The 22,472-nt window shown below is 37.4% G+C and overlaps 1 long non-coding RNA gene across 4 annotated transcripts in view; it reads right to left on the reverse strand.

Annotated features, from left to right (window-relative positions):
* The window catches only part of LOC106010714 (uncharacterized), a 243,601-nt gene that overhangs the window by 49,010 nt on the left and 172,119 nt on the right, over positions 1 to 22,472 (reverse strand). For all 4 annotated transcript variants that reach the window (XR_015449906.1, XR_002388085.2, XR_015449904.1 and 1 more), the window contains exon 5: positions 9,490 to 9,548. This is a non-coding gene — a long non-coding RNA (uncharacterized LOC106010714). The remainder of the gene's footprint in view (positions 1 to 9,489; positions 9,549 to 22,472) is intronic.

Consider the following 22,472-nt stretch of genomic DNA (forward strand, 5'->3'; position numbering starts at 1 on the left):
GATACAAGGGTGAAGTGAGAAAGAAAATGGATGAAAATAGGTAAATTTGCAGTTAGGATGAGTAAATCTAGAGATCTAATTACAGCTTGAAGATTTTAGTCAATAATATTTTATTTTATATTGAAAACTTGATAAGAGTAAATTTCAGGTGTTCTTACCACAAAATATAATAATAATAATAATAATACAATAAAGTAACTATGAAAGTTAATAGGTATTTAAATTTATTTTATCATAATAATCTTTTCACTAAGTATATCAAACTATATTGTATGCCTTAAATCCCTACAATAAAAATCTACTTAATTTTGTTTTGTTTTTTAAGAGTCACGAAGACATACAGTGGCTGGTCGGCACACAGTGAGGACCCCGGCAGCGTGGAGCCCCTGATCTGTCCACACTCTGCCCACAGCGACCAGCCAGCACACAGTGAGGACCCTGGGGGAGTGGAGCCCCACTCTATGCCCACATCCCATCCACAGCAACCACCTTAGCCACACAGGCACCTTCAGCCCTCCCCCCTGACCGCCTCTGACCTCCTGGTTGTGCTGCTACCGTTCCACACTACAGAGGGACAGAGGGTCATAAAGGCCATTGTCCTGAGCTCCAGAAGATAGAGCAGAAGTGAACAACAGAAGAGGGCCTCTCTTAGGCTCCTCAATGAAAACTGAAGCCCACTGGAAAAGTGAAGAGAATCTCTGCAATAAAGGCACACCAGACCCCCATGCTTGGTAAGTTGGAGGGATCATCACCTCCCATCGGAACCTGGACTATCTTCAGGGGAAAGGTAGCTGGAATCTGCAGTAGAACCTTGCAGAGTTCAACCCTACAGGAGGCCAGGGAGCTCAACTTGGGACTAGCAGCCAGAAATCTGCCTGAATCTCACAGATCTGCTACTGGCTTGCTGAGACTCATTGACTTATATCTGCACATGGCTGCCCACGTTGTCTATTGTGACAGTAGAGACATATGCTGAAGGAGAGTCCCTCCATTTTTATGTTTTATTTGATATTTGCAAAAAAATTTTCTATTATTTTTAATTTTTTTCTACTCTTTTCAAATTTTTATTTTTCTCTTCTTTTTTTCTTTCTTTTCTGTTTTCATTCTCTCTCTCTCTCTCTCTCTCTCTCTCTCTCTCTCTCTCTCTCTCTCTCTCTCTCTCTCTCTGTTTCTCTCTCTCATTCTCTCACTGTCCCACATTGTTCTTCAACTCCCTTTTTTTCCTGTTCTGGACCTAATTCAGATTTCTTCTTTGTTTTTCTTTTCTTTTCTTTTTCCTTCTATTGATTCTGTTCTCAAATTTGGTCTTTCATTCTGGCTTTTCCTCTTATCTTCAACAGTTTCTTAGAGTTTGCAGGAACTTCCTGTGTCCTTGACCTCACTGCTAACCTTTCCCGATACTTCTACCTATCTATCCCTCCCTCTTCAACTCCTTCTAACTCCCCATCCCGAAGGGTAAAGTTGCTATATTGAAGAGTTTATTCACTATAAACATATGTTGGGCTGGTCCTCGATTTTGATTTAATTCACACAGATAAAGGTGATAGATTAATAACTACCACAAACTGTCATTTTCTAAGCTGTACTTGATGCTATGGTGTTGCTGATTGTATCATTTGGGCTAAGGTGTTGTGATTGCCTTCCTGGTATAATGAAAATGAGATTGTCTCAGAGGCATTAGAGACTTAAATCCTAAAGGCCAGATATATCTGGAAGACACCTCCGAAAAGCAATCATTCCTCAAGGATTCTAAATACAAGCCAAAAAGATGCTTACAATAAGCAATTTCAAAGTATCAACCCAGGAATTAAACCAAGGACAGTACCAAAAACAAAAATGAGAAGACATTTAAGCAAGGCACAAACTCAGACTTCTACCCCACAAAAGGCACATTCTGGGAGAAATGAGGGGGAAAAATATAATCAACCACCTGGACACCCTGAATTCATGGTAGTACATGCCCATATTAGGAAAAAAGAGACAGCTCAAATAAACAACCTAATTCTGAACCTCAAGCTCCTAGAAAAAGAAGAGCATGAAAAACCCAGAGCTCATACAAGAGAGGAAATTATAAAGATCAGAGCAGAAATCAATACAATGGAGACTAAGAGAATGATATCAAAAATCAATAAATAGAAGAGTTGTCTTTTTGAAAGAATAAATAAAATTGATAAATCTTTAGCCAACCTTATCAAAAAAAGGAAAGAAAAGTCTCAAATCCATGCAATAAAGAATGAAAAAGGTGAAGTCACAGCAGACCCAGCAGAAATCCAGAGGATCATCAATACCTACTTCATGAACCTGTACTCTAATAAAATGGAAAACACAGAAGAACTGGACACATTCCTAGATACATATGAATTGCCAAATTTAAATGAAGAAGACATAGAAATTCTAAACACCTTAATTACAATCAGTGAAATTGAAAACATAATTAAAACTTTACCAACAAAGAAAAGCCCAGGTCCTGATGGCTTCACTGCTGAATTCTACAAGACATTTAAAGAAGAACTATTGCCATTACTTTTTAAACTCATCAATGAAATTGAAAGGGAAGCAAGGCTTACAAATTTATTCATGGAAGCAAGTGTTACTTTGATTCCAAAACCAGGGAAAGACCCATCCCAAAAGAGAACAATAGGCCAATCTCACTAATGAATATAGATGCAAAAATCTTTAATAAGATACTGGCAAATAGAATGTAGAAGATCATCAAGAAGATCATACACCCTGACCAAGTCGGATTTATCCCAGAGATGCAAGATGGTTCAACAAATGTAAATCAATAAATGAGGTACACTATATTAACAGAGTCAAGGACAAAAACCATACGATCATCTTAATAGATGCAGAAAAAGCATTCCACAAAATCCCAACACCCATTCATGATAAAAACCCTACACAAAATTGGAATAGAAGGTCTTCATCTCAACCTGAGTAAGGCTATCTATGAAGAAACAACAGCCAACATCATACTAAATGGTCAAAAACTGAAAACTTTCACGCTAAAATCAGGAACAAGACAAAGATGCCCACTATCACCACTCCTTTACAATATAGTTCTGAAAACATTAGCCACAGCAATTAGAAAAGAGAAAGAAATAAAAGGAATAAAGATAGGAAAGGAAGAAGTTAAACTGTCATTATTTGCTGACGATATGATACTTTACACAGAAGATCCAAAAATCTCTGCCAAAAGACTTCTAGACTTAATTGACAGATTCAGTAGAGTAGCCAGATACAAGGTCAACACTCAAAAAACAATAGCTTTCATGTACACAAATAACAGACTCACTGAGAGAGAAATTAGGGAAACAAATCCTTTTACAATAGCATCCAAAAAATTAAATATCTAGCAATCAATCTAACAAAGGAAGAAAAAGACCTCCACAAAGAAAACTGCAGCACTCTGAAAAAAGAAATCAAAGAGGATATAAGAAAATAGAAAGACATCCCTTGTTTCTGGGTAGGAAGAACCAATATAGTGAAAATGGCCATATTTCCAAAACTGCTATATAGATTTAATGCAATGCTGATTGAAATTCCAACAATATGTCTCAGAGAACTAGTGAAAACAATCCAAAAATTCATTTGGAACTGGAAGAGACCTAGAATAGCAAAAGTAATTCTAGGCAACAGAGACATATCAGGGGGTATCACCATCCCCAATTTGAAACTATGCTAAAAAGCCACTGTGATAAAAACAGCATGGTACTGGCAAAGAAACAGAACCAAGGATCAGTGGAATAGATTAGAAGATGCAGAAACAGCTCCAGACATACTCATCCACCTCATCTTTGACAAAGGAGCCAACCACCCTCATTGGAGGAAAGATAGCCTATTTAATAAATGGTGTTGGAAAAACTGGATTTCAACCTGTCAAAGATTGAAATTAGACCCACACCTATCACCATGCAGTAAACTAAGGTCAAAGTGGATTAAAGATCTAAATATTAAAACAGAAACACTAAACTTGCTGGAAGATGAGCTAGGTAGAACTCTTGAAGACATTGGTGTAGGAAAAGATTTTATGAAGAAAACCTCAGTATCATGGGAACTAGCAGAAAGAATCAACAAGTGGGACCTTATCTTATTAAAAAGCTTCTGTACTGCAAGAGAAACCACCAACAGAGCTAAGAGACAACCTACAATGTGGGAAAAAAATTTAGCAGCTGTATCTCAGACAGAGGATTTGTATCTAGAATATATAAAGAACTGAAAAAATCAGACCCCCCCAAATTTAAAGACCCAATTCAAAAATGGGCATCTGGAATGAACAGACATTCCTGAAAGAAGTAAAAGGAACAAATAAACATATGACAAAATGTTCAACATCACTGGTCATTTGAGAGATGCAGATGAAAACAACACTGAGATTCCACCTCATCCCAGAAAGAATGGCTGCTATCAAGAAATCAACCAATAATAAACACTGACAGGGCTGTGGGGAGAAAGGAACCCTACTCCACTGTTGGTAGGAATGCAGACTGGTGCAACTACTGTGGAAATTAGTATGGACATACCTCAAAGAACTAAAATTAGAGGTCCCATTTGACCCAGATATTCCCCTGCTGGGTATCTTTCCATAAGAATTAAAAGAATTGATCCCAGGCTCCTAGAGCAGAGAAGGTGAGCCAGTCACAGCACCCGGAAGGAAGCTCTCTGCCTCCATCCTAGGCTCCTAGGGCAGAGAAGCTCAGCTGGTCCCAGCACCCAGAAGGAAACTCCCTGCCTCCATCCCAAGCTTCTATGACAGAGAAGCTGAGCTGGTCCCAGAACATGGAAGGAAGCTCCCCTGCTGCCATACCACTCACCTAGTGCAGAGAAGGTGAGCAGTGCGGGCACCAGAAGCACCGCCCCCTCCCCTGTGGAAATGAGAAGACACATAAACAAGACTCAAAAACAGACTTCCAGATTACCTACAGCAACCCAAAGGGAAACGAGATGGAACAATCTGATACTCAACCACCTGGACTCTCTGAACTGGCAACAAAAGAGGATCTGGGAAAAATGAAATCAGAAATAATTACTCAGATAACAGCAAAGATTGTGCTCATGGTGCAAGACATGATTAATAAATCGAGAGAGGACACAGACAAAAAAATAGAGGAGCTGAGGAACATGATGGAATCCCAACATAGGAAACAAATGGAATCCATAAAACAGATGCAAACAGATTTCCAAGAGATTAAAAACTCCATCGAAAGTCTGTGCAGCAGAATGAACCAATGTGAGGATAGAATTTCACATATAGAAGATAAGATTGCAATTAGTGACCAGGAAAAGAAAAATTGCTTTAAAATTGTAAGGGAACATGAGAAATCAATCCAGCAGCTGCTAGACGATGCAAAGAAGAATAACATAAAACTGATTGGAGTCAATGGAGAAAGAGGAGAGAATGCAGATGACATAAAAAAAAGCTGTTCACAGAAATGATGGCAGAAAACTTCCCAAGAGGGGAAAAGAACTTGACATACAGATAAGTGAGGCATATAGGACTCAAGCTAGCCTTAATAAAAAAAAAACTACACATAGGCATATAATAGTTAGGATTCCAGAAATCCAAGAGAAGAACAAAATTCTACAAGCAGTGAGAGAAAAGAAACAAATCACATACAAAGGAAAGCCCATCAGAATCACAGCAGACTTCTCAATGCAAACCCTCAAGGCAAGAAGAGCTTGGAGTGATGTATTTCAAGCCCTAAAGGAAAACAGCCACCAACCCAGACTGATGTACCTTGCAAAACTATCTTTTAAAATTGATGGAGAAATAAGATACTTTCATGATAAAGAGCACCTCAGGAACTTCATGAATATCAAACCGGCACTCCAAAAAAATTTTAGACAATAACTTAGGAAAAGACAATGAGGATCACAACCCCAGGAAACCCAGCAGAATGAATCCATTGGGCGTGACAAATTAAACACAAAGGGGGAGAATCCAACAAAAAGAAAAAGTCATGACAAGGCTTTTAAAACTTTAAACTTCATCTCCCTAATGAGTGTATAAGTCAATCTTATTATGGTACTGATTAATATTTTTCTGATTCTAGAGTTGCACACCGTTCCTTGTGCTATACTGGCTATTTATCATCTTCTTATGACTACATATTAATTGGGTTGTCTATTAATGAGCTCTAAGAATTCTTTATATATTCTGCTCATAGGTTATATGCATTGTAAATATGGTCTGTTTAAGGACTACTTTTAATTTTAATGATGTCATTTGAAGTTCTAAATTTTGATGGAATCTCATTTATCAACTTTTTTCTTTTATACATCATGTTTTCTGTATCCTAGGTAGCTCTTGCCTATCCTGAATTCATAAATATTTTCCCTTATAATTTCTTTTAGGCTTTCTTATTTAGGTTCATAGATTCCCTTCAAGTTGTTTTCATGTATGGAAAAAAAAGGGTTGAGGTTAATTTTTTATATACAGATACCAGGTGGTCTAGTGCCATTTGCTGAAAACACTATCTCTTCCTCGGCTCTTGAATTGAGTTTATATTCTATAAAATGCTAATGTTAAATAATCTTTCAAAACTCAGTGGACCATATATGTGTGGTTCTATTTCTAGATGCTCTGTTTTATTCAAATGATCTATATGTCTTTCCTTACACCAACATTGCCTTGATTACTGTAGCTTTAAAAGAAGTCTTAAAATTGGGTGCAAAACATCTTCCAACACTGTTTTTGTTTTTGTTTTTAACTTTTCTAGGTCCTTTGTACTCCTACATAACTTTTTAAAATTTCAATATCCAATTCTTCATTTATAGCAAGTATACACAGATTTGAATTTTTATATATACTTTGTGTTTTCTAATCCTTCTAAATTCAAATACAAGTTCTAGGGGCTCCTAGAGATTTGTTAGTACTTTCTCTGTAGATGATCATTTCATCTTCATATAAAGATTTTGCTTCTGCCATGCCAATCCTATCCTAGTTGTGTCATTTTATTGCCAGACTATTTTGGTGGGGCCTAGGTTTCAAAGTTTAATGGACAGATAAAGAGTAAGCACATCTACCCTTGTTCCCCACCTTAAGGAGAAAGCATTGTATCTTCTCCATTCACATAAGGTGTTCTCACTGGAAGTATGGAGTACATGTCTTTAATCTGTTGAGAAGTTTCTGTTCTAGCTCTAGTCTCCTGATAGCTTTTACCATGAACAGCTGTCGAATTTAGTCCAATACTTTTTCTCCAACTAGTGACAGGATCATATGGCTTTTTCCTTTCCTCTGTTAAAATGATGACTTTTGGGGGTGGATCTTTCAATGCTGAACCAACACTGCCATCCCTATAACAAAACCACTTTCTACATCCTGCCAGATCTGACTTCTAATAGTGTGTTTTCTTAAACAAATTTCTATGTATGTTCATACTTTTTTCTTCTATTATCTTTATCCAGTTTTAGGATTAGCACAATGTTCAGTTCCTAAAATGAGGAGAGAAGTGTTCCTTCTTTTTTCTGCTTTAATTGTTTGATATAATTTATCAGTTAAAATGTATATGAGACTGCTGTTGTCATATAAGTAGGTTTTCAAGCTAGGAATATACTTTCTTTAATAGGTGCTCTTCAAATTTTATATTTCCTCCAGAGTTAGTTTCATTAATTTGTCTTCCAAGGTACTTCTTAAAAGTTGTCAAATTTATTTCAAAAAGATTTTTGTAATATGCTTTCTATATTCTTTTAAATTCAGCAAAATCTGTGGTAATGTCTCTTAGATCTGGATATTGTAATTTTAAAGATGTATAACTGATATTGTGTAACAAGAAGAAAAGGCCTAAAAGAGCAGGGTAATTGGGAGGGGTAGGGGAAGGGAAAAAAGGGAAAGGAAAAAATATGAGAAGAGGAAAAAAATAGAAACAAGGTCTTTGCAAATAGGGAAGGTGGGGGCGGGGGGTGAAGGGAGGGCAAGGAAAGGGGAAAAAAAAATAAGAACCCAGAGACTCATGTAATGGTACAAGATCCCAATGATGAATGTAGCTGTATTTTATACCTAAAATATACCAATAAAGTTAATGGGGAAAAAAAAGGTACTTAATTTCTATTAATTGGGAAAAAAATTAAGAATTGGAAAAATTTATCAACTCTAAAGTATATAATCTTTGTTGGCTTTGATTCAACAAACAATTGTACCAGCTTTTATTTTTCAACAAAATTTAATAATTTTTAAAAATCAGTTAATATTATATGTGAAAATATTCAGATATTCATATATTAAAGTAAAGAATAAAATTTTAAGACTACTCTGCAAAAAAAAGAATTAAAAGAATCATACCACAGTGATATATTCTCACGCATGTTTATAGCGGCACAGTTTTTAATAGCTAAAGCTTGGAAATAGCCCAAGGGCCCATCAACTAGAAACTGGATAAAGAAGATGTGGTTTTTTTTTATAAAATGGTGTACTACTCAGCCATAAAGAATGAGAAACTAGAGACATTTGTAGCTAAATGGATGCATATTGAGTCCATACTCTTAAGGGAAATATATAGGACACACATGCTTCAATACCAAAATTGAAAGTGAGAAACTGAAAGTGTAAATAAGGATTAAAATGATTAAAATAAATAATTGATAATTTGAAATAGGAAGAAAATGTCCAAAGGTGTAGGGGAAGTTGGAGGGGAAAGTAAAAGGTAAGAAGGGATAGGAAAAATTATGAGAAAGTGAAAAAACGGAAATAAAGTGTTTGTAAATAGGGAAGGGTGGAGGGGGTGAAGGGAGGACAGGGAATGGGGAAAAAATAAGAACCAAGATACATCAGGTACAGGTACAAGTACCCAATGATAAATGTAAACATATTGTATACCTAAAATATACCAATAAAAGAATTTAAGCAAAAAAATAGTCATAAAGAGGTTTCTTGGAAAGAATTTAAAATACACACTCAAGAAAATAGAAAGTGAGCCCTGGAGAGAGAGGGACATTACAGTTTAGACCTGAGACTACTTATGGGCTTTAGGGGATTGGAAATCTGAAATTTGTAAACCTGTAGTAAGTTTGGGCTTGATTTCAGGAGAAAACCAATGGTCCAACCACAAGTAGAAAGATTAGCTTATTTTACCAGGTGAGAGGCTAGCCCACTTTGTGGGAGAATGGCACATGATTGTTCTATTGTAGTATTTAAAGATGGGTGGTTTAAGACAATTTGCCTAAAAATATTCCTTGAAATTTTTCATTTGTTTCTCCATCTGAAGGTCAGATTCCTTCCCTTCATCTCACCAACTAAGCCAGTTTATAGATCTTAAGGGATCTTAGGTGTTATGGGTCTAGAAAAAAAATAAACTTAGGAATAAACAAGCATATGAAACATAGATATGTATAACTTTGGATAAGTATGTGTCTGGAAGTTGCACTCCTTTTACAAGTATGATTTTTAAATGATGATTTTCCTTGTCTCCTTTCTACTTACCTTTATTTCTTCTCTCCTGTGGGGACATCAAATCTGCTTAGCTAGAGATAAAAAATTTTACCCTGACTGACCTGAAGGTGACATAGGAAGATGAGTTCTGTTGCATGAAGATCCCTCATTCTTGGATAGTCTGGAAATGAAGCCAAGGAAGTTAGAAAGTTATTGACACTTAGTTTCACTTTATTACTATGTTAAACATGCAGAGACCAAAGGTTAAAGGTGGATAGTGGCTCTTAAAAGTGGTAGGAGACAGAAAGAAATAGGCAGCATTTGGCATAAGGCTTTATCTTTGATATGAACCTGTATTTGTACTGAAGTATTAACCCAAGTATAACAGGTGGGGTTTAAGAGCATAGAGACTCCTCCCTGTTTGTCAATAAGAAACACAATGTTCTCCATTTTAATTATAGCAATTATAGCAATGGCCAAGGAATACACTAAATAAAGACCTCTAGGTTTTCATGTGATCATTAAAAAGTTTAAATTCTTACCACTTAGCCCAGAACCTGGGATCTGACCCTATGTTTTTTAGAGTTGAAGTTCCTTTGAAATGACTGGCTCCAGATAATACAAACATAAATTCTGAACTAGATTACAAAACAAGTTTATACCACCAAATTAACAAAGCTTAATAACTACAGTATTTATATTGACATTTTTATCCTATAGGCAGACCTATAAAGAAGTCAATCTTTACACCAGCAGTTCTTCAAAGTACATTAAAATAACATAAAGGCAATACACTAATACAGGCTGAGGGATACATAGATGGAAGAGGTAATTAAGGAGACTGGGAATCATAAAATCATAACCTCATGCACACAGGCTAAGATGTTACAGGAGCAGTTGGAGATGACCAGGAACAACTGCGCAGTGTTTGAAGCCCCTTTTTGAAACTGCGCTCTCTCTCTCTCTCTCTCTCTCTCTCTCTCTCTCTCTCTCTCTCTCTCTCTCTCTCTATTGGAGGGCTATAAATCCTCTGACTGCCCAGAATGGGGGACAAGGGCTTGCATCATTTCATAGTACACGGTGGGCTGGGAGGTCAGTGCCTCGGAGTGGGCAAAAACAAAGACACTCTCAGTGGCCATTATTTATTGGGTGCATATAAAAACTGGAGGGAGTAGTAAGTGACTTGGGGGGGGTGGTAATCCAGTACAGATGAGGATCTTAGGTTGATGAGGGTGGTAAGGAGAGCATTATTACAATATTAGGTGGGACAAGATAGCAAGGTAATCAAGAAGTTGTCCTTGCCCCAGATGAAACCTTTCTCTTTTTTAAATTTCTACTTGGTTCTTGAAGAACCAGGATTTCTTCAGCTGATATCAACTTGCCCTTGAGCGTCACAGCATCATGGGACCATTGAGACCTCGATTTGTGACCAGAGGCAACACAAAGTTATGTTTCTGAATCCCATAGCCAATTCATGGGCAAGGTGACATTGGGATTTAAACAGCTATAGTCATATTTTAATTATGAAATTATTTTACCCAAAATTATGTAGAATGGTTATCAACACTACCTCTCTGTCTCTCTGGTTCTGTTTCTCTCTGTCTCTCCCTCTCTCTCCCTCTCCCTCTCTCTCTCTCTTTCTCTCTCTCTCTCTGTATCGCCTGTTTCTTTCTCTGTCTCTAAGTCTCTGTCTCTCTAGTCTCTCTCTGTCTCTCTAGTCTCTCTCTCTCTCTCTCTCTCTCTCTCTCTCTCTCTCTCTGTTACTATGAATGAGTCCAGTTTTCTGTTATACTTACCTAGAGGGTGTTTAAGAGCAAGCCAAACTAAAAACTGTGGTAATAAAATTAATGTATATTTTTTACATCAGGTATGGCACTCAAGTGTTACTTTTGGGGCCATTTTTAAGTGAATAAGTAAATAAAACATAGAACTAACAAAAATCAAAAGAAAAATCATAAAATAATTTAAATGTTGATTAAAATTCAACATACAGACATATAGGATATAGCTGAAGCTATATGTTAAAACAATTTATCTTTAAAAATATATTACAAAAGAATATAAAACCAATTAAGCCTCTAAGAAAAGAAAATAGAGAACTTTAAACTAAACAAAATAGTAAATAAATAAAAAAGAATATCATAAACTAAAATAAATATATAAAATGAAAAGCTTTGAGAGGCTCATAAAATTGATAAAAATCTGGTGGACCAGAGCTGTTCAGATGCAGGCAGTTCCCAGTGAGGGCTCTGCCCTGACCCCAGAGGCTCAGGCACACCATCCCAAGCCAACATCCTGCCCAGAAAACAGCTGCACAGGTATACAAGCAACAGCCAGGTGTTCACCCCAATAGCATTGGTAAGTGCATGAGACCCTAGCCAGAAGCTTGCTCACACAACAGAAACTGAAGTACACAGCCCCCAGCCAAAGGCCCGCCAAGAAAACAGCTACATAGGGGCTCTAGTCAGAGGCACACCTAGATACCATCCTAAGTGTGCACAGGCCACAATCAAAAGCCCGCCCAGATAACAGGTCAGCTCAGGGATCAAGAAGGCCATCATTCTGAACCCATAAATTAGTGTACTGGTGAGAAGCAGAGAAAAGGACTCTCTATAGCTTGATGAGAATTTAAGACCCTGGGGAAGCAAAAAGTTGCCTCAACAAAAGCACAGCAGACTGCATCTGTTTGAATGAGAAAACACATAAACAAATATCAAAACCAGACTTCCAGATCACCTAAAGCAACCCCAAGGGGAAGCAAGGTGGAAAAATGTGACACTCAACCACCTGGGCAACCTGAACTGGCAACAAAAGAGGATCTGGAAAAAATGAAATCAGAAATAATTTCTCACATAACAGCAGAGATTGTGCCCATAGTCCAAGACATGATTAATAAATCCAGAGAGGACACAGATTAAAAAAAAAAATAGAGGACCTGTGGAACATGAAGGAATCCCAACATAGGAAACAAATGGAATCCATAAAACAGATGCAAACAGATTTCCAGGAGATTAAAAACTCCACTGAGAGTTTATGCAGCAGAATGAGCCAATGTGAGGATAGAATTTCAGATATAGAAGATAAGATTGCAATTAGTGACCAGGAACTGAAAAATTGCTTTAAAATTGTAAGGGAACATGAGAAATCAATCCAGCAGCTGCTAGACGATGCAAAGAAGAATGACATAAGACTGATCAGAGTCAATGAAGAAACAGGAGAGAGTGCAGATGACTTAAAAAAAATCTGTTCACAGAACTAATGGCAGAAAACTTCCCAAGCAAGGGAAAAGAACTTGACCTACAGATAAGAGAGGCATATAGGATTCCAACTAGCAATGACTAAAAAAAAACTACACATAGGCATATAATAGGTAAGATTCCAGAAACTCAACAGAAGAACAAAATTTTACAAGCAGTTAGAGAAAAGAAACAAATCACATACAAAGGAAAGCCTATCTGAATCATAGCAGACTTCAGTGGAAACCCTCAAGGCAAGAAGAGCTTAGAGTAATATATTTTAAGCCCTAAAGGAAAACAACCTCCAACCCAGATTGATGTACCCTGCAAAACTATCTTTCAAAATGGATGGAGAAATAAGACACTTTCATGACAAAGGGCACATTAGGTACTTCATGAATACCAAACCAGCACTCCAAAAAATTTTAAACAATATCCTAGGAAAAGACAATGAGGATAACAATTTCAGGAAGCCCTGCAGAATGAATCCATCAGGAATGACAAGAAACTAAACACAAAGGGGGAGAATCCTACAAAAATAAAAAGTCATGACAATGATAAGTCAATATGTATCAGTTATAACCATCAATGTTAATGGTCTCAATTCACCAATCAAAAGAAATAGACTGGCAGAATGGGAGAAGAAGCAAGATCCAACAAGATGCTGCATACAAGAAACATACTTAATTCAAAAACAAACTCATAGACTAAAAGTTAAAAGGTAGAAAACAATACTCCATGTGACAGGAACCCGAAAAAAAGCAGGAGTAGCTACCCTCCTTGCAGATCAAATGGACATCAAATGAACACTGATTAAGAGAGACAAAGAAGGACACTACATCCTTGTAAAGGGAACAATCCAAGAGGAAGAGATGACAATCATAAATATATATGCACTAAACACTACTGCACCCAACTATATAAAACAAATACTAATGGATATGAAAATTAAATAAGCACCAATACAATAGTAGTAGGGGACTTCAATACCCCGCTGTTACAACTAGATAGATCAACTAGATAGAAAATAAGCAACGAAATACTAGAACTCAATCAAAATCTTTAACAAATAAACTTAACAGATGTATACAGAGTATTCCACCCCACAAAATAAGAATACACATTCTTTTCAGCTGCACATGGATTGTTCTCTGAAATGGACCACATACACGCTCACAGAACATGTTTAAGTAAGTGCAAAGGAACTGAAGCTATCCCCTGTATATTATCAGACCACAGTGCAATCAAATTGGAGATAAACAGCAAAAGAAACCACAAGATTTTCATAAACATATGGAAATTGGACAACACACTTCTAAATAACCACAGAGTCACCGAGAAAATTACAGAACTAATCAGACAGTTCCTACAATTAAATGACAATGATAATACAACATATCAGAATCTATAGGACAATATGAAAGCAGACTTATGACAGAAATTCATAGCAGTGAATATTCAAATTAGGAAAACAGAGTGAGCCCAACTAAACAACCTGATGCTACACCTCAAGATTCTAAGAAAAGAAGAGCAGAATAAACCCAAAGCTCATACAAGGAAGGAAATTATAAAGATCAGGGAAGAAATCAATGCAATGGAGGCTAAGAGAATGATACAAAAAAATCAATGAAGCCAAGAGTTGGTTTTTCAAAAGAATAAATAAAATTGGCAAACCCTTAGCCAACCTTATCAGAAAAACGAAAGAAAAGGCCCAAGTCCATGCAATTAGGAATGAAAAGGGTGAAATTACAACGGACCCAGCAGAAATCCAGAGGATCATCAATACCTACTGCCAGAACCTATATGCCAATAAGATGGAACATATAGAAGAAATGGACAGATTCCTAGATACATATGAATTACCAAAGTTGAATGAAGAAGACCTAAAAATTCTAAACAACCCAATATTAATCAATGAAATTGAAAACGTAATTAAAAATTTACCAACTAAGAAAAGCCAGGGTCCTGATGGCTTCACTGCTGAATTCTACAAGACATTTGAAAAGGAACTGCTGCTACTACTCTTTAAGCTCTTCAATGAAATTGAAAGGGAAGCAATACTCCCAAATTCATTCCTGGAAGCAAGCATCACCTTGATCCCCAAAGCAGAGAAAGACCCAACTGAAAAAGAGAACTATAGGCCAATCTCACTAATGAATATAGATGCCAAAATCCTTAATAAGATACTGGCAAATAGAATGCAGAAGATCAGCAAGAAGATCATACACACTGACCAAGTGGGATTCATTCCAGGGATGCAGGGATGGTTCAGCATACACAAATCAATAAACACAATACACTATATCAATAAAGCCAAAGATAAAACCATATAATCATCTCAATAGATGCAGAAACAGTGTTCAACAAAATCCAACACTCATTTATAGAAAAAAAACACTACAAAAAATTGCACTGGATGGTCTCTACTTCAATCTGATAAAAATCATCTATGAAAAACCAACAGACAATATCATACTAAGTGACCAAAAACTGAAATCCTTCACACTAATATCAGGAACAAGACAAGGATGTCCACTAACACGACTCTTGTTCAATACAGTTTTGAAAACATTAGCCACAGCAATTAGACAAGACAAGACAAAGAAATAAAGGGAATAAAAATAGGAAACAAAGAGCTCAAATTGTCATTATTTGCAGATGACATGATACTCTATATAGAAGACCCCAAGAACTCCATCAAAATTCTTCTAGACTTAATAACCAAATTCAGTAAAGTAGCTGGATACAAGGTCAACACACAAAAATCAATAGACTCACTGAGAACAGAAGAACAACAGACTCACTGAGACAGAAATAGGGCAAACAATTTCCTTTACAATAACATCCAAAAAACTGAAATATCTAGGAATCAACCTAACAAAAGAAATCAAAGACCTCTTCTCTGAAAACTATAGCACTCTGAAAAGAGGGATTGAAGAGGATACCAGAAAATGGAAAGATATCCCTTGCTCCTGGGTAGGAAGAATCAACGTAGTGAAAATGGCCATACTTCTGAAACTGCTATATAGATTCAGTTCAATCCCAATTGAAATCCCAGAAGCATACTTCACCATCCTGGAGAAAAGAATCCAAAAATTCATTTGGAACAAAAAGAGACCTAGAATAGCAAAAGCAATTCTAGACAACAGAGACATATCAGTGGGTATCACAATCCCCAACTTAAAACTATACTAGAAAGCTACTGTGATAAAAAACAGCATGGTACTGGCAAATAAACAGACCTGAGGACCAGTGGAACAGACTAGAAATGCAAAAACAACTCCAGACACACTCAGCTACCTCATCTTCAACAAAGGGCCAAACATCCTCATTGGAAGTAAAATAGCCTCTTTAGTAAATGGTCCTGGAAAAATTGGGCTTCAACTTGCCAAAGATTAATACTAGACCTGTATCTCTCATCATGCACTAAACTAAAATCAAAGTGGATTAAAGATCTAAATATTAAAATAGAAACACTGAACCAGTTGGAACAGAGGTTAGGTAGAACCCTTGAAAACATCGGTGTAGGAAAAGATTTTATGAACAAAACCTCAGTTGCCCATGAACTAGCACAAACAATCAACAAGTGGAATCTCTTCTTATTAAAAGGCTTATGCACAGCAAGAGAAACCACCAGCAGTGTGAAGAGACAACCCACAATGTGGGAAAAAATCTTCACCTGCTCTTCCTCAGACAAAGGTCTACTATCTCGAATCTATAAAGAACTTAAAAAGATCAGACCTCCCAAATTTAAAGACCCAATCCAAAAATGGGCATCTGAAATGAACAGACATTTCTCAGACAAAGAAGTAGAAATAGCAAATAAACATATGAAAAAATGTTCAACATCACTGGTAATTCAAAAGATACAAATGAAAACAACATGAGATTCCACCTCACCCCAGAAAGAATGGCTGCTATCAAGAAATCAACCAATAACAAATGCTGGCAGATCTGTGGGGAAAGAGGGACACTGCTCCACTGCTGGTGGGAGTGTAGACTGGTGCAGCCACTGTGGAAATCAGTATGGAGATACCTCAAAGAACTAGGACTGGAAGTCTCATTTGACCCAGCTATTCCCCTGCTGGGTATCTTCCCCAAAGAATTAAAAGAATCATACCACAGTGATGTATGTGCACCCATGTTCATAGCAGCACAGTTTGTAGTAGCTAAAACTTGGAAACAGCCCAAATGCCCATCAACTGGAGACTGGTTCAAGAAACTGTGGGTATTTTTAATAAAATGGAGTCATAAAAAATGAGAAATTAGAGACATTTATAGCTAAATGGATGCAAATTGAGGCGATACTCTTAAGTGAAATAAATAGGACAGACGTGTAAACACCGAATAGTTTCTCTAGTGTGAGAAACTAAAAGTGTACATACGGACTAAAAGGTATAAAAGATAATGTGAAATAGGAAGAAAAGGGGCAAAGGGGAATTGGCAGGGGTAGGGGAAAGGAAAGAATGGAATGGAATTAATTATGAGAAAATTAAAAAAAGGGAACAAAGTCTTTGTAAACAGGGAGGGATGGAGAAGTTGAAGGGAGGGCAGGAGAGTGGGGAAAAAATAAGAACCAAGAGAGTATGTAAAGGTGCAAATTTCCAATGATGAATGTCATTATATTGTATACCTAAAATGTACCAATAAAAGGATATATAGTTAAAAAAAACAAATTCCCTTTGACAAATGTGATCATTATGTATATTTAAATTGTACCAATAAAATTAATTTTTTAAAAATCAAATAAAGAAATGACATTGATGTTCACAGTTTCTAAGAGCAGAGGCACATTCCCACCTCTCTTTAATAGATTTTATGTGAATCCTAAATAGACTTCTACTGTATGAAGCTACTAAGTTTTATTATCAATCCATTAAGGCAGCTGGCATTATTGGTGCTGATGCACACACACGTGCGCGTGCACACACACACACTTACACTTCTCTCAGGCTGGTTTTGATTCAGATTTCAACACCTCAAAAATGAGTTTGAAAGGAGCTTCCTTTGGTGAACAACGCATCACATTCTCAGTTAAGTGTCCTGAAATAGTCATGCTTTCACCAGCTAAGAGGAAACACAGCGCAGTCCACATAAGTGCCAACTCCGGATTCAGTTCTTACTGAGTTCAATAACATCCTTGTGTTTGTTGGCTGTATGATTTGAACAAACTACAACAACCTCTGGGAGGTTATTTTCCTCACTCTTTAAATGGTATAAATAAGTGGTACAAATAGTCTAAGGACATAAATTCTTCTATTCTACTTCACTGTGAACCCCAATTGTGCCTGTTACTAACTTGGCAAATTGTACACAGCAACAAGGAAGGTTGTGGTGCAAAACTCAGGATTCAGAGTCAGACACCTGTGTTTGCATTCTGGCTCTATCTACAGGCCTATTCACCACTGAGTTGGTAATAAGAAACTTTAGGGTCTTTATGTACAGATGCCCCTTCTGGGTCTTCTAGTCATATTTTATGTTTGTAAGTTTGTGTCATGTTTCTGAAAAAAGATTCCAAATAGCATGAATAAAAATTTGGGGATACCGCAAATCTGCATCAAAAGTTGACTCCACCAGTTACTGGCTCTGTAACACAGCCTAGATGCCTATCTCTTCTCTCAAGGTTGCTGTTAGGATTCAGTGACTTAATCCACATAAAAAGTGCTTAGCATAGTGCCATGCACGTGCCATGTCCTCCATGAGAGTTGTTTCCACAACTCCTTTTATTGACCATTCTTTTCTTTTTCTTGTTTTAACTGTGTGGTCATCTTTATTGAGGTATAATATATGTCAATAAAATATATCCACTCAAAATGTACCATTAGAATCCAATAGGCATAATCCCAGACATGATCTAGAACATTTGTATGTCATCCCAAAGAGCACCTTTGTACCCTTTTACAGTCAGCCCCATTCCAGTCCTGGCCCTAGTCACCCACTGATCTGCATTTTGTCACTATCAGTTAGTTTTGCTTGTCCTAGAATTTCATAAGTAAAATCCCACATGAAGTGCTTGCTTTGTGTCTACCTTCTCAGTTTACCCATGTTGTTACTGATCTCCATAGTTCATGTTTTTTTTATTGCTGAGTGTTATTCTATTGTATTAAGTTACCCCAGTTTATCCATTCACATGTTGCTGACTAGGTTGCTCCCAGTTTGGAGCTATTGCTTTTTGTTTGTTTGTTTGTTTGTTTTTGGTACCAGGGATCGAACTTGGGTCCTTGCCTTTGCGAGGCAGGCAGTGGAACCACTGAGCTAAATCCCCAGCCCTTGGAGCTATTGTTAATAAAGCTGCTGTGAACATTTCTGTAAAATCTTTTTGTAAACATAAGTTTTCATTCCTCTTGGATTCATTTATAAAGAACATCACACTGATTTCCCAAGTGGTTTTATTATAGGATTACATTTCTCCACATCCTCACCTCATTATGGTCTCTCTTTAATTTTAACCATTCTGGTGGTGTGTACTGGTATCTCATCATGCTTTTGACTTACATTTCCCTGATGATTTATGAAACTGAACATCTCTCTATGTGTCCACTGATTATATGTATAGTTTTGATATAGTGGCAATTAACACCCCCCCTTGTCGTTTTTGGACTGGGGATCAAACTTGGGACCTTGCGCTTGCGAAGCAGGTGGTGGAACCACTGCACTAAATTCCCGGCCCTCCTCCCCCCTTTTTAAAAACTGTGCTATCTTGTTATTGAAATGTAAAAGTTCTTTGTATATTCTGGTTAGAAGTCTATTCTCAGATATTTGGCAGATATTTTCTCCCAGTCTTTTCAAGAGCACAAGTTTAACTTTGAAAAAGTCCAGTGGATTTTTCTCCTACAGTTAGTGCTTTTTGTATCCAGTTAAAAAAAGACCTTCCTTTCTCCACTGAGATACCTTTGTTGCTCTGTTTTTGGTTTCCCTTGGTCTACTGGATATCCTTATGAACAGGGAATTGTCTCTGGGTAGAGGCCAAGGCAGTCACGGAGTCATTGTCCTGTGTGCTGCCCATTGTCAAGTGTCTGTTTCTTATATTTTGCCCAGTTTCCTGGTTGATTATGGCAGAAGGTCTTAATCCATTTCTGTATCCAGAGTGCCTGGCACACAGCACTCTGTAAATGTTTGTCACATGGCAGGCCTTTATCAGCACCTCCAGACGGCCTCGCTTGATGAGGAAAATCTGTGGGGGCATTGAGATCATCTGGTTCATCCCGTCATTTTACTCCATGGTTCTTTGCCTGAAGAGGTCATTTGTCCTTTAAATATCACCTCTAGCTCAAGGGCTCAGGCTACTTCCTGACAGTGAGGTTCCTGCAGAGGGGTCCAGGGCACTGGTGGGGTGAGTGGGGTACATGGCTCTTGAATTGTGCCTGCCTCAAATTGGGCTCCAGGCCTTCCCTGCATAGGCTTGGACCAAGGCCTCTGGTGCACACCTTTCTCAGGACCATTCTTCTCCATTGCTGCTTCTCTCATTCTCCCAATTGCTGTACCCATTGTGTCCTCTTGGGCTGGAGGTCAGACAAAGACTTGGACTGGCCAGCTGATCCCAGTCCCCAGAGCTGAGCCCAGCCTGACGAAGTGAAGGTTTACTTCAGAGGTTCTTTCTCCCTGCCTGAGGACTGGAGGTCCACATCTGAGCTGCTGCCCATAGCTGCCCCATCTGCTCCAGTGGGCTGTCTTGGTGGAGCTGAGATGCCTGCAGCGCTAGGGCCTTCCTCATGATACCTTGACCCCCAGGGCCTCCGTGTGGTGCCATCCTTGGTGCCTCTCCTTGGGACTTCCCTCTGCCACGCCAGGACCAGAAGTCAGGACAGCAGGCTCTGGTCAGCTGGTGTTGCATTGGCCCACTTCCCAACATGCTCTTTGTTGGCCATCCTTTATTTTGTTCTTTTATGACAACTGGAAGGTCTCTGAGCACCCTTCTATTTGCAAATGTAGCCTGTAGAGACCTTCTCTTAAATCCTCAATTTCCTTTGTCTGCTTTTTCTTTCATTTTATGAAAAAAATAAAAATTTCATAACAAAGTAATAAGAGAATAACAATAGTCAATACATTGTGCATCATTATCTTCAAAGTAGTTACTCAGAGTAAAAAATATACACCATGACATGTTTTCTGTAAGTTTTCTGAGTTGAATACAATCTGGTCTAATCAGCCTCTATTAGAGCTCTTAAACCTATGAGACTTGTTCATTGCCTTCAGGGTGACAATATTTGTTCATATTTTCTTCCAAAGGGCCATCTCCTAGATTGACTTTCTCAACAAAACCATTGGCATGAAAATGGAATTATCATCAAACCTGTTCTAAATTACATTCAGATAGTATTGCTATAGAACATTCAAAACTTTGAAAAGCTATTTAGACTCCATCCTGCTTTTTATTAAATAACTTTATTATCAAACATACACACACATACAAAAAATTAAAACCACTCAAAGAACAATGCAAGGGGGAAAAACTACAATAATATTCAAATACAGTAGAACTCAACCAAAACAAAAATGAAAAGCACTTAAACATTTTTCCATATAACTTAAAAAAAAAGCATCTCAAGCACCAACAAGACACCAGAGGATGTGATTTGTTTCAGAGAGGTCCCCAAAACCAACATTGAACAAATAATGATCTGGAAAAAAACGTCAGTTAGTTAGCAGACTCCACATAAGCCAAACTTCTCCCTAATTTAGATTTCGATACAGTCGTGACACGCAATGGAAACACAATCCGAGAAATATGTTATCAGGCCATTTCATCCTTGTGTATACTTAATTACACTTTTAGTTTCTCACACTAGAGAAACTATTTGGTATTTACACTTATGTGTCCTATTTATTTCACTTAAGAGGATGGCCTCAATGTGCATCCATTTAGCTATAAATGTCTCTCGTTTCTCATTCTTTATGGCTGAGTAGTACTCCATTTTATTTAAAAAAAAAACAAAACCACATCTTCTTTATCCAATCTCCAGTTGATGGGCACTTGGACTGTTTCCAAGCTTTCGCTATTACGAACTGTGCAGCTATAAACATGGGTGCACATGTATCGCTGTGGTAAGATTCTTTTAATTCTTTTGTGAAGATACCAGCAGAGGGATAGCTGGGTCAAATGGGACCTCTAAGCCTAGTTGTTTGAGGTATTTCCATACTGATTTCCACAGCGGTTGCACCAATCTGCACTCCCACTAACAATGGAGAAGGGTTCCTTTCTCCCCACGCCCCCACCAGCATTTGTTATTTGATGATTTCCATCCTGCTTTTGAAATATTGACCTTTCAAATTAATTCAGTCCCTTAAACTCTGGTACTTCTGTGTCAACTTGGAACAGACTTAGGACACAGAGTGTTGCATAGTGGATTTGCCTCATACCTAATCTCGAGCCAACCACAGTGAAAATAATCAGCATTATCTGAAAGCTACTGATATAAAACTTATTCACATCTTTAAAAAATTATATTCACAAAATATGTAGGTTGGTTTACTGATAGCCAGTTACTATGCTTAGCCAAGTAACACATGAAATTAACTAGTGTACTGGGAAATGCATGTGTAGTACCTAAGAGTTTCTATGTATTTTCTAGAGTTCTAAGTATTACAATTACCTGCAGGTTTATAAGATAATGAACATATTACCTTCAATTGATTCTCTTATCTCATTGTCCACCGTTATTCTGACATATGTCTTATTGAAAGTGCTGTAAAAATTCCTTAAGGATAGTTCTGTGCCTTCAAATAGTGCCTTTCAAATAGCTCTTTCAATGTTTTCTCACTGTGGACACAATCTAGAGTCACTGGCTTTTTTCCTTCATAATCTCAGCTAGACTATCCTTCAAATGGTAATTGTTCAAAGAACTAAGAGAACAACAAAGCATAAAAAT

The sequence above is a fragment of the Heterocephalus glaber genome, unplaced genomic scaffold, assembly GCF_053883595.1.
Source record: "Heterocephalus glaber isolate CG9 unplaced genomic scaffold, H.glaber_assembly_v1.0 deba00000818, whole genome shotgun sequence".
NCBI lineage: Eukaryota > Metazoa > Chordata > Mammalia > Rodentia > Bathyergidae > Heterocephalus > Heterocephalus glaber.